The sequence below is a fragment of the Nannospalax galili genome, unplaced genomic scaffold, assembly GCF_000622305.1.
Source record: "Nannospalax galili isolate Female #2095 unplaced genomic scaffold, S.galili_v1.0 scaffold446, whole genome shotgun sequence".
Lineage (NCBI taxonomy): Eukaryota > Metazoa > Chordata > Mammalia > Rodentia > Spalacidae > Nannospalax > Nannospalax galili.
In genome coordinates this window covers 1,685,741-1,699,569 of record NW_008355468.1, presented here as the reverse complement: position 1 = coordinate 1,699,569, position 13,829 = coordinate 1,685,741, and the positions used below count along the sequence as shown (strand labels likewise).

General features: G+C 41.6%; 1 pseudogene; it reads left to right on the top strand.

Moving 5' to 3' along the window:
* Positions 1-5,336: 5,336 nt before the first annotated feature.
* LOC103749818 lies at positions 5,337-6,584 on the top strand (annotated as a pseudogene).
* Positions 6,585-13,829: the final 7,245 nt, after the last annotated feature.

Here is a 13,829-nt window from a genome sequence, read left to right as displayed (position 1 = left end):
GCTATGGTCCCCAAGCAGCATATACCCTGACCCAAGTTGAGAGCCTTAAAAGATTTTGCATGACCCCATTTGACTGGGGCAATTTTTGCAGGGCAGTATTATCTGGAGGTCAATACTTAGTATGGAAAGCTGCCTACCTTGATTATTCTCATCAGACCGCGGCAGAAAATGCCAGAAACGGTCAACCTGCCTGGAGTGTAGACATGCTTATGGGACAGGGGCAGTTTGCAAATAATCAGATAGGATATCCAGGGCAGGTGTATAATCAAATTAATGATAATGCCCTAAAAGCCTGGAAGGCTCTTACCGGCTCTGGGGACCTCAGTGCATAATAACTCCATACTCTCCCAAGCAGGTGGAGATCTTAATGCACTCGAATGACGAGTGGACAGTTTTAGCCACTTCTTTTGCAGGTACCTTTGATAATCACTATCCTGCACATCCTTTGCTACACTTTGCTATGAGGAATCCTCTCGTTTGGCCTCGAATTACCCGTTCTAATCCCATACAACATGCTATTACCATATTCACTGATGGTTCTAAGGATGGAGTTGGAGGTTATGTTATGGAAGGTCACCCTCCTGTCTCTATTCTGTTCCCATTTAGTTCACCACAGATGACTGAACTCGCTACAGTTCTACATATTTTCCAAAACTACCATGAGCCTTTTAATATTCTATCTGATAGCCAATATGTGGTCAATGTAGTCTCCTCCTTGGAATCAGTGGGACAAATAAAAGCTTCTTCCACCGTTTGTGAGCTGTTCACAGCTATACAACAGGAAATTTGGGCACGAGCTAATCCATTCTGCATTTTGCATATACGTGCTCATTCTGGTCTCCCAGGCCCGCTGGCAGAAGGTAATTCACAAGCGGACCTAGCTGCCAGAGCAGTGTTTGTATTTCCTACCCTGACACCAGTCCAAGGGGCAGAGCACCTACACTCTTTGTTCCATGTCAATGCACAAACCCTTCACATCAAGTTCCCCATTACTCGTGAACAGGCCCGCAATAGTTATCGTTACCTGTACCCTCCCTGGGAGTCAACCCTCGAGGACTAAGGCCAAACCACATCTGGCAAATGGACATCACACACGTTCCTAGTTTTGGACAGTTGCAGTTCCTCCATGTTGCAATAAATACCTATTCTGGGGTGATTATACCCACCCCAAGAGCTGGAGAAAAGGCTACAGATGTGATTGCCATTTGCTGGCAGATGTTTGCTGCCTGGGACATGCCTAAGGTCCTCAAAACAGACAATGGCCCAGCTTATACATCGGCCCGTTTCACCACCTTCTGTTATCAACTGGGAATCCAATTAATCCATGCCATTCCTTATAACCCGCAGGGCCAGGGGATTGTGGAACGTGCCCACCAAACACTCAAACTCTATCTACAAAAACAAAAAGGGGGAATAGGGGTGGACTACAAATCCCCTGGGGAGAGAATTAACATAGCTCTTTTCACCATTAATTTTTTGATTCAGGATGCACACGGGCACACGGCTGCCGACCACCATGTGACACGGCAGTCTGCACCTCTACCTATGGTGTACTGGAAGGATGTGCTCACAGGACAATGGAATGGCCCTGACCCCATATTAATTTGGACCAGAGGCTCTGTTTGTGTTTTTCCACAGGAAGCTGAGACCCCAGTGTGGGTACCGGAGAGACTCATTCGCCCAGCTCCACAGAATGGCAAGGATGGCGTCAGGAGTGATGAGAAGCACGGTGATGTTTCTTCTGATCATCCCGACCCCCACAGTTACGATGGCAACCCAAAGAACCCTGTGGGGAATATTGAAGGCATTCCCTCTTCCCATGCTGCTAACTCATGATGCTAATATCTGCCCCAGACTATTTTCGACGAATGCCTCGCTGGGGCTGCCCTTTGTCAGGAACGATAAGAGCTTAGGAAATTATTCTCTTTTCAATTATACTCTCACAGGGGTACTTTGCTTGACGATAGAATCCAATGATTCAGCCACCTCCCCGTGCATTATATTACAACCCACCTTGGCGGGTCAGTTTGAGAGACAAGGATGGAATGTTCTAGAGGAAACGAAACTATTCTTAAAGGCCATGCACCTCGGTTAGTGTTTAGAGGTAATGATACGATCCCGCCTCAACCTCGATGGGCGCCCCCGTGCGCAGTTACGAGGGATTGGCCGAAAATGTGGACAGGATGCCATGCATGAAAAGATGCTTTTGTTGATAAAGAAAAATACTTTACTTTCTCCCCATATATAATAAGCAATGATACCAAGCATAACTTTACAGACCAAAACCCTAGTCTGTCATCCAGATCAAATCCTTTTGATAATTGGTTGAGCAGAATAACGTTCAGTTAAATTGTACGAAAAATGAGACTTATGCCCCTACCCCTGTATGTGTTGCTTCACCTTTTCTTTTTATAGTAGCTAATTGTACAGCAGTAAGTGATATGAAACTGGATTGTAACATTACCTCCGCGTGCTGCTTTTTGACCCCCTGCTGGAATAGTAGTGCTTTCCCTTTAGCCATTATTGCCAGAATACCGACTAACCTTCCTTGGCCTGTGAGTATAGACGAGGATCATATGGCAGTCATGTTACAGTCCAAACAATATTTTGGGATAACTGCTGCCATAGTTGCAGCCATTGTAGTGTCTGCAGGTGCTGTGACTGCCGCTGCAGTTGCACTGACCACTGGAGTACAGACTGCTACTGTGCTTAATGAATTTGCAGGAAAGACAGCTGTTGCTTTGGAAGCACAGGAACAAATAAATGGCATGCTTAAAGCAGGCATTTTGATGATTAATCAGAGAGTAGATGTGTTACAGGAACAGGTGGATATGCTTGGGTAAATGCTATGGGTAGGATGTATACATCAGATGCAAGGATTATGTGTTACTGCTGATCAGTTCTCCAACTTTTCAGCGGCCAGTCATTTGTCTTGAGCCCTGAGTGAACATCTTAGAGGAAACTGGTCTCGAGAATTTGACTCGAAGGTGCGAGAACTGCGTGCAGCCATCTTGAATGTCAACAACACTCGAGTAGAAATCGCAACTGTCCAAGACTCTCTGTCCTACTTGAGAAGCACTGTATCTTGGCTGCGCAGTTGGGGAGGGATGGCTTTTTGGTTCTTCTTGTTGATTCTGGTGTGTGGATGTTTGGTGTGGTTCACGAGTAGGATACGTAAACAACAACAAAGCCAGAGACAGGCTATTGTCCAGGCCCTAGTCGCTACAGAGATTGGAGCCTTGCCTACAGTATGGCTGAATATGCTGGATCAAAGTCAATGACGGGTAAGACCTTGACACACAAGTACCAACCTAAGATGGGTGCCCCACGGTTAGCTGATGATGGGTAAGGACTTGGAGTGGACCAGGGCAACCTAAGACAGACCCAATCCCAGTCGTCATACAAAAACAAAAAGGGGGAGATGTGGAGAGCGGGCCCACGTGGGAATGCCCAAGATGGCGCCCGGGCACCCTGCCAAGCCCCATGACGAGTTAATGGTGCATGCACAGCAATGAAGGAAAGCGTGGCTGCTGGCACAAGGGCTCAGGGACAGAGTGTACCGACCAATCCTGTCTAGCGATCTGGCTCGTGTATTCTACAGAATGTGGTGTGATTGGAGGGAGAAGGAGATAAAAGGGCATGGAACCGGGCAATAAAGAAAAAGAGAGAAGAAGTTTGAACCAGCCCTTGGTGGTCGTTTTTACTGGGCTCTGCTGGACAGAGCCCGGGGAAGCATCAAATAAATCTACATTTTGTGAATGTACCACATTTTCATTATCCATTCATAAGTTGAAGGACATTATGGTTGTTTCCATCTCTTAGCTATTGCAAAACAAGCAGCAACGAGCATGGCTGTGCAAGTGTCTCTGCAGTAGGATGAGTCCTTTGGGTATATGCCAAGGAGTGGTATAGCCAGATCACATGGTAGATTTATTTTTAGTTTTTAATGAGTTCTCCACATTTCTTTCCATAGGGGTTGCACCATCTTGCAATCCCACCAGCAGTGAATGATGATTCTCCTTTCTCCACATCTTTCTTAGTGTTTGGTGTCATTTTTTCTCTTAACCTTAGGCATTCTAACTGGGGTAAGATGAACTCTTAAAGTAGTTTGATTTCATTTCCCTTATTACAAATAATGTTGAACACGTTTTAAGATGTCCTTAGCCATTTCTGTGTCTTCTTTTGAGAGCTTTCTGTTCACATTCATAACCCATCTTTTAATTAGCTCATTTCTTTTCTTAATTCTTTGTTTTTGAGTCCTTTGTGTATTCTGGATATTAATCCTCTGACAGATGTGAAGCTGGTAAAGATTTTCTCCCACTTTGTGGGCTTCATAAATCTATTGGTTTCTTTCTTTTGTATGGAAGCTTTTTAGTTTAGTGAGGTTCCACTTGTCCATTGTTGTCCTCAATTCTTGAGCAAATGATGTCCAATTTGATTTAGAAATTCCTTTCCTGCACCTATATCTTGTAGGGTATATCCTGTGTATTCTAACAGTTTCAGCATTTCGATTTCACATTGCGGTCTCTTATAATAGGTGAAGTAACACAGACTCAGAAAAACAAGTGAAGTATTCTATTTCATTTGTGGATCTTAGCTCCAAATCCTTATATGAGAATATATATCCTGATATAACAACCAGGAAAATGGAAAGGAACCATGGGGGTAAAGGGAAAGGAGTCTGAGAGAGGATAGTGAGAGAGAGGTGTTATCAAGGGGGGATGGGGTAATTAACCTGAAAGGGAGGAGTGAGAATTATACAAGGAACCATTGGAATAAAGAGGAAGAAGGAGCTCAAGAGAGGGGGAATAATAGAAATAGGTATTATCAAAAGGGGAATAATGAAAATGAGGGTTCTTTAACTGGGGAGGGGGGAGGGACAGTTGGAGCACACGAGAGGCGAGGTAATGCTTACATGGTATGAAAACCCAGAAGGAAATGTATTTGTTCAAAGTCTACTAGAAAATACATATACAGTATATGTATATGAGTGCATGTGTGTAGTTGAAGTTTATATAACAAGAAACACCTCCCTCAAAGTTGTTGTTCAGGATAGTCCAAGAGACTCTCAAAATAACACAGGCTATTGCCATAGCCCTCAATTTCCTCCCAGAATTTGATGGTAAGACCCTGTTGTTAAAGAAAAGACATGCTTCAGACACAGGACTTGGAACTACGGAACTGGAACTGACCTGGAAACCTCCTCCCTGAAGAAGCTGCCGGCTTGCTGGACAGCAGCCATCAGCGGAGCGTGTAAGATGAAGGTAAGTCGGCACCCTTGTTTCTGGCATTGGATCCTACATGTGCCGGCTGGCAATGCTGATGAGGACTGCTCCAAAGTGGATGTCCACATGGCTATTGGTATGGTGCTGGAGAGAGATGACGGAAGCACACGCGTGAAAATTGAGGTCTATAAAGGCAAACAGGGCTGCCCCACCTACTACATAGACACCAATGCGCTGCGCACGCCCAGGGAAAACATGGAGGGCATCTCGCCTCTCAAGAATGGGATGGTCGAAGACTGGGACAGTTTCCAGGCCATTTTGGACCACACCTACAAGATGCATGTCAAATCTGAGGCCAGCCTGCACCCTGTTCTCACGTCAGAGGCACCGTGGAACACCAGAGCGTAGACGGAGAGGCTGACAGAGCTGATGTTGGAGCATTACAGCATCCTGACCTTCTTCCTTTGCAAAACTGCAGTCCTGACAGCATTTGCTAATAATGGTCGTTCTACTGGGCTGATTCTGGGCAGTGGAGCCACACACGCCACTGCAACTCCAGTCCATGGCGGCTAAGCTCTGCAGCAAGGCATTGTGAAATCCCCTCTTGCATGAGACTTCATCACCATGCAGTGCAGAGAGCTCTTACAGGAGATGAACATAGAGCTGATTCCTCCATAGGGGACTGAGGCAAAGGAGGCTGTTCAGTAAGGCTCTTCAGCAAACTGGAAAAGAAAAGAGAAATTTCCCCAGGTCACAAGGTCTTGGTACAATTACATGTGTAATTATGCAATCCAGGACTTCCAGGCTTCGGTTCTTCAAGTGTCTGATTCTACTCAACGACGAGCAAGTGGCGGCACAGATGCCTGCGGTCCATTATGAATTCCCAAGTGTTACAACTGTGACTTTGGTGCCCAGAGGCTGAAGATCCCCAAGGGGTTATTTGATCCTTCCAAAGTGAAGGGCTTATCTGGAAATGCCATGCTGGGAGTCAGTCATGTTACCACAAGTGTTGGAATGTGTGACATTGACATCAGACCAGGCCTGTGTGGCAGTGTGATTTGGGGGTTGGGGGGACAACACCCTCATACAGAGTTTCACTGACAGGCTTACAGCAAGAGAGTTTTCTCAGAAGACTCCCCCAGCATGCAGCTGAAACTCATGCAAACAACAGGACAGTGGAATGGAGGTTCAGTTTGGATCAGTGGCTCCATTTTAGCATCCTTGGGAACCTTCCAGCAGAAGTGGATTTTCAAGTAAGAGTTCGAGGAAGGGGGCAACCAGTGAGTGGAGAGAAAGTGCCCCGGAATGCTGCTCCCCTCACTTCCGCTTTCATGCTCAGAAAATGACCATCTTTTGTAGAATGTTTATACGTGTTTGCATATTTCAGTTTCCTCTTAAAAACTTTTAAGAGTTTAACTGGCTCTATAAATTAAAATGAGTTTGTGCTTTCCTTGAAATGCACTTATTATTCCAAGCATTTTATAATTTTGAATGTCTATTTTCTCTAAATATTTTTCTTTCAGCATTTCCAGCTCACCCATGGGTTGGTGGAATTGCTTTTTATTGACTAGTAAAAGACTAAATAAAAGTCACTACTCATTCAAAAAGAAAAAGAAAAAAAGGAGAAAGGACAGGACATGCTTCCAACACAGAACTTGGTACAAGGGAACTGGAATTGACCTGGAAACCTCCTCCCTGAACACTAGCTCTCATAATCTCAGAGGATACTATGAAAACTGCTAAGGGAGAAAATCAACCAGTGGTCCAACTCCATCTGTAAAGCCTAATAACCACAACAACCAATCTCTATTTGTGCAGTTGTGGTACTTTAATAGTGGGGATAATTAACAGCTATCTAATTGGACTTAAAACCCAGTCAAGAGAGGGAACTCATGTGCGGCACTGTAAACATAGCCAAATACACATGGCTGGAGAGGTCACAGATCCTACAGAAAACCCTATTATCTATGCCTGCCACATCCCTAGACAAATATAATTTCTTATTGTATACTAAATATTCATTCTTATATTTATAGACAAGTATACTAGTCACCCCTCATCAAAGAAGTTTCCTATTACAACAGGTGGAGACTGTTACAGAATTCCACAACTGGTCAAACACAGAAAATATTTGCCTCTGAGACACCCAACCCTAAATGACTGATCTCCAATGGAACCTCTGTACCTAAGACTCAGGAAACAGACAAACAGGAGTTAAAGAGAATATTAAGAGATCCGTGAACTCTCACCAGCAAAGCTTCCTCATGCAACAGATGGTGATTAACACAACTAGGCAAAATGTAGAGAACAAGGGACTATCAAGTGTGCCCCTGGATAGACTTGCTATATTAAACCTCACCCACCCAGCGCAGGACTCAGGGATTTGGGAGAAGGAGGTAGAAAGACTGTAAGATCCAAGGAGGTGGATGACCACAAGGAAACAGTTTTCCAGGCTTCTGGGAACTTCCTCATATAAACTTATAGCAGGGGTGACAGTATGCACAAGACTTATGCAGACTCAACCTGACAAAAATCGAGCATAGAAGTTGGGAAAGTCTAAGAAGCCCAACTTTGCCTGAGGACCCATTGGCAGCTGATCACTGCTGGGTGAGAGAGAGTTGGTCTTCTTTAAGGGATTGATGCTAGAAAGGCTGACCAGGTTCCAGCGGATGAAGTCACACAGAGGGCCATATGAGGACACATATCTGACTGGTCAGACATTAATATAAATGAATATCAGTGGGAGGGCCATGGAACTGTGCAGATGGGGGAGCTAAATATGACTAAGATGTATTGTATGAAATGCACAAAAAGTCAATAAAATATACATAGAAGAAAAAACACTTTATATATATTCATATATTGTTTAAAACTTTAATAAATTTTCACATACCACTTTATATGTTTAGTTACAAATTAATTTCATTCAAATGTAGGGATGTATCTAACTTTAAATTTGTTGTAAATCAAGAAAAATGTCAAAATTATTGGTTTCATAATTGGTTTCATTGTTTTGATTTGGGTAATTTAAATATTTTAAATTATTTAACCAAAATGTAAGTTAAAATTTTGGTAAAATTCTGCTCAGTCTGATCAGTGACATTCTTTGCTATCAATAAAAGATCACCAAGATTTTGTTTTCTCTTTTTGCCACTTAAGAAATCATAAGTCTGATTTTTAAACATGTAACACATTAGTGATAGTCCTGAAAATCTGCTCACTTAGGATCTTAACAGAATTATCACATCAACAGTAAATAGGAGACTTTATTTCCCTTCTTTCAAAAATCATAATGTTTGAGCAATGTGTGTGGCACAGCCTTTAATTTCAGCATCTGAAGATTGAGGCATGTGGATCTCTGTGTGAGCGAGGTCAGTGGGTCTACATAGTGAGTTCCAGGCCTGCTAGGGCAACAGAGAGACCCTGTTTCAAACCCTGCCCCCCACATCACAATGTTTCATTGCTTTCTATTTTCAGTGCACTTTTAACATTTGTTTGTTTGTTTGATTGATTGATTGTTTGATTGCTGTAGGTTAGAGGTGGGTGTACATGAATGTGGAGATGAAAGGACAAATTATTGGAGTCAGTTCTTTCCTTGTACCCTGTGGGTCTCAGGAATGGAAGTCAGGTCAAGCCTCTTAGCAAGCACCTTTATCCATGGAGCCATCTCACTGACCCCTCTAGTTATGGTTTTACAAATTTCCAGTAATGCATATCAAAGCTACTTACTATTTTAAGGTATTTTTTATTATTTTAAATATTAAGATGTTCCACCATAGGATAAATCAAACACATGTATGGTGGTTGAATAGCTTTATAAAATGTTGAGATAAATACTACTGAATTTTTAATTGCTAATCAAAGCAACTATAAAATTTTTGTGTTATTCATACAATAAATTTCATTAGAATTTCTATAAATTGAAATATTCCTAAAAGTAACCCATTTTAAGAAAAAGTAGATTATGAGTGAATTTTTAATTCAAGCTACTAGTCAATATGTAAGCTATCTAAATGTTCTAAGTGACCTTTTGGCTGTATTTTATCCTCTTTAATGCTGTAGTTGCTGTTTTCTATGTTCTGTGAAATGTTGGAACAATAAATATTTAGAATAAATAAGAAGCTGTCTGTGATCTGCAATGTAGTCCATAGCATAAAGTGACTAGCAATTTACATTAGTAATTAAGGGATGTTTTGTTTTATGTTTATTGAGATCTGTACTCCTCAGAAAATGTATACCTTTTCATGTTTTTGAGTACTGGCTCTTTGGAGAGAAAATTTCCAGCAGTCAGTTCAGCTGAACACTGCTGTTTTCTCTAAACTTGTGTGTTTTTTGTTGTTGCATTTTCTCTGTACTTGGGCATGTAAATTCTAAGAGGAAGTTGACAGTTTATTTATCCTCCTTGATTGCTTCCTAATCTCTTCATCCCTCTGCTATCTATCTGGAATTTTGCACTCTTTAAGGACTCTTTCTGTCCCCTTGGAGAAACCAGGAGAGGGGAGGGGATTGCCTGCTTTTTCCACACATAGTTGTGGGGAGGGATCATGGTGAGCAGCTTTCCAGGAGGACAATGGTTCTGTGCTTGGCCTTGTTTGCAGGGGTTCCTACAAATGGAATGGGAATCATGTCTTGTTGATACGTTTGTGTCTCCGTGACTGAGAGTGTCTGAGACTTCCCATGGTGCCATTTTCCTGCTGTTATGAATAGATGATTGCATTTTCCCCCATTGTAATCATTTTCATAATTTTTACTGAAGTTTTTTGCCTTTCATGCAGAACATTTTAATCAATCTTAATCATCTTTATACCCCCTTCCCCACTGGCACCCTCCCAGAGCCCCCCAACGGAATTCATACACTCTGTCATTTGTCATGGGGAGGGACTTGAAATGATGATTACATTTTTAAGTGTTGCTTGCCAACAAGTTAGAAAGGGAAAGATGATTATTCAAGTCACCATGACCGGACACTTTCAAAGGAAGAAGGAAACTGACAGTGAGGAAGGATCTTTTTGCAGAATATAATCATCAGCTCTGGTTGACTTTTTGGTATATAGCTCAGAAATTTCTATACACATTATTATGCTATGTATTGATAAGTAAACTGCTAACTCTTCTTTTCAAATTTTCCTTTGTGATCCACATGTTTTACACATCTCTTTTGTTCTTTGATGCTGTCTGGAGCTTTTTTTTGATGGGGGGCGGGGATCCCGAGATCCACAGCTGGCTTGGAACTCTCTATGTCCACCAGGCTGGCCTTGATCTCACAGAGCTCCACTTATCTCTGCCTCCTGAGGGCTGGGATTAAAGGCGGGCATTACCACCACACTCGGCTCAGCCTTCACACATTTTAACTGTAAAATTTGGAAGATTTTCATGGACCTTTTGAATATCCTATAGGTTGGGATATCCTTTAAATGAAGTATTTAAAAGGCTCAGTTACTAGCCCAGTCCAGAGTTGACTTTTTACCACAGAAAACAAGGATTGGTCATGGACATTCCCCTAGATGGTCAGGTGGCCAACATTAAAGACTTGAAATGCCAGAAATTCTTCCATATAATGCAGAAGGCTTCCAAAGTTTCAGGGAGGCAGGAATCCTGCATTTGATTTAATCCAAAGTCATTGAATGAGTCCAATTATGCTACAGAAGAAAGCACAGTGAATTTACCAAAGCTTTCAGAAACATTTTTGCGTGGGCAGTATAGTTGTTCATATGATGGATAGTTCATCTCAGAGAACATAACAGCAGCTTATTCACAGACTCACTGGAGTCTCTGTGAGACGATCGGCAACAAGGGTCTTTTATATTCTCTCTCCTTACTTCCTACTTCCATGTTCAGACTCTCAGAAGAATGCAGCTGACATATTGCTACTGTCTAATAATCTTCAAATGATCTGGCAATTTTATTTTCCCTAAAAGCCCAATTTCCTTGTAAATAAGCACTACTCAATTTGAGGCATGCTGGGAATATTTAGAAGATACCATAAAGGGAATATCTCACAAAGGTCTCTCATTACTGTCAATTGCCTTCTTCATTTGCAATGATGGAGGCCTGTGAACTGAGTCAGACTTGCAAGTAAGTGAAGGCCAGTGAATACCTCAGATCAAGCCTCTCTTCCTGGAACAATTTTATTGTTATCACTGTGATTATAGCTTTTAGTTTTCCAATTATGGAGATGATTGTGATTGGAAAACTATTTGTAAAGATATTTTATTTGTTAAATGCACTGATGTGTACTTGTATGTATGTTTCTGTGTGTTCCTGCCACATATATTTGATTTGGGTGCCCTTAGAGACCAGAAGATGATGTCAGAACTCCTAGTGCTGGAATTACAGATGGTTATGAGCTGACCCACATGGATGCTGGGAACTGAACTCTGATCCTCTACAAGCACAAAAAGAACTCTTAATGGCTGAGCCACTGCTCCAGTCCCTGAAAAAGATCATATTAAAATATTTCAATGTTAGGAATATAAAAAGCAATTACTAATCAGGGTGACTGTTGGTTTCTTGGGGCCTAACACATTGTATGATTACTCTATGCTGAGGTTTAAGTTTCTGAAACTTTACGTTAATATTCCTGGACAAAAGAAGGTGAGAATTTAAGTTACATAATCTGTCACTTTCTTTAGACATAATCAATTGCAACCACTGTAGTTTTCCCTCAGGAATTTTCTTGAATAAATTTTGTTGCATGATTCTGCAGGATAAAAATGAAGAAACATTTCTTTACCCAAGCTAGAATACTAACACACCAAAATAACAATTTCATCCAAGTACAAGTTGATGACTGATGAGTTTATTAGGATCATTTACAGTAGTATAGTGAGGTATTATTTACAGGATTATGGGCAATTCAGAAACAAATGACCTCATAAAGTCATCAAAAAGAGTCCCAATCTCAGCCGCATCTGTTAATTTCATATACAGCTGGGGAAAGAGGGGAAAGGGAATGTTAACAGGGAAACCTCTACTTTTGCCTCAGATTCTGTGTAACAATATTCTGACCTCTGGGCTTGCTGGAAGAAAGAGGATCTATTCACACATCGCAAAGGTCAAACATTGGAGAACAATAAACAACTATTTGGGAGACTCAAATACAAGATTATTTGACTCTGGACCTGCAACATTCCAGCTTACCAGCTAATAAGTCTTACAGAGTGTGTGATGTACATTTGGCTTCGTTCTCTGAGAACAAAGAAAGGAAATGAACCTGACTGAATATCTAGGTCACAGAGTGTGTTCTTTCAGATAATTGTAGCTTATCCAAATATTTGACCTACTCCAAAATTTTGTTTACTTATCTTTATTCCAGCATGGTTAAACCACATTTTCTAGTAGATACTTTTGATGACCTTTGAACAGTTAATGTTACAAAAATATATCACACACTACCACTCCCCATTTTAGATTCTCAGTCCTTAATGAATACCTTAACTTTTATGTGACAGTTCCAAAAGACCTGAAAGTTCAGCATAATCATTCAACACTTAGAGGCTCTAACTTGTCTCTATGGTATCATTTCAATCTGTACCTTTAAAGTAAAGAACATGTTTTCATGAGATTATGGAAGCTCTTTAGCCCTCTGATCATTCATTGAACCATGCCATCATCAATTCATTAATTTAAATCTTGATATACATAATTATTTGAATTTTCAACCTTTGCATTCTTCATTCCAATTATCTTAGTATAAATAGGAGATTTCCTGGATGTCTTCAAGGTAGTTAGAAATTAGTCTTGAAGGCCATTGAAGATGGACCATCTCCCTCATCCAAAGCTTCAGACCCTGCCCCCTGTGTCTCTGGTAATACACCAATTTTAAGAAAGAAGAGTCGCATGAAGGAGAATTCCTAGAAGGAAGCCATGTCTGAAAGATGTGTGTCTTGGAATCTGGGGTAACCCAAATCAGTGTTCCAAGTTCAGAGCCAAATTACCTTAGGCCATCTTCTGCCTTCTTAATAGTCATTTATTGCTCTCCTCTGTATATGACCTAACATCTTTCGTGACCATTAGTTAAATCCTTTGGAATGTATGGGCAGACCCCTAATTTCCACCAACCGAAAAGCCGAGAATATTGTTAGAAGGCACCTAAGGCCTTGTTGGGTAGGCATCCTCCAAAAAGCTAGAACTGAACTGAACAGGGGCAGGTCTAGAGACCCAATGCTGAGAGTTGCCCAGAGACACTGAGAATGCTGAGTGTACTGGGGAAAAGGTGAGGATTTGTTGCCATTTTGAAAACAGACTTAGACAGTCTCGAAAAGCTGGCAGAGACAGTTGGCAGGATGCTCTGATGACACATCTCAAATACTGGAAAGAAAAAACCTATGAGAATTCATGCCTTTGTAAGTCATGAGCTCCTGAATGTCATAAACATTTGTCAGCCCTGGGACTTCAGAGGGCTCACACACGCCCTCCCAAGGAGGGGGAGGGGAATTTGGCTGAACAGGCTGTACAGAGACTTCCCTGCTTTTCTATACTCTAGATGACGAACCTGATTTTTGATTGTTCTATTACTACAAAAATTCATCAAACTGTTACCACATTAGAACATGGAATCGGTGTTGCCAAGCCACAGTCACTCATATCCTGTTCCCAAGCCAT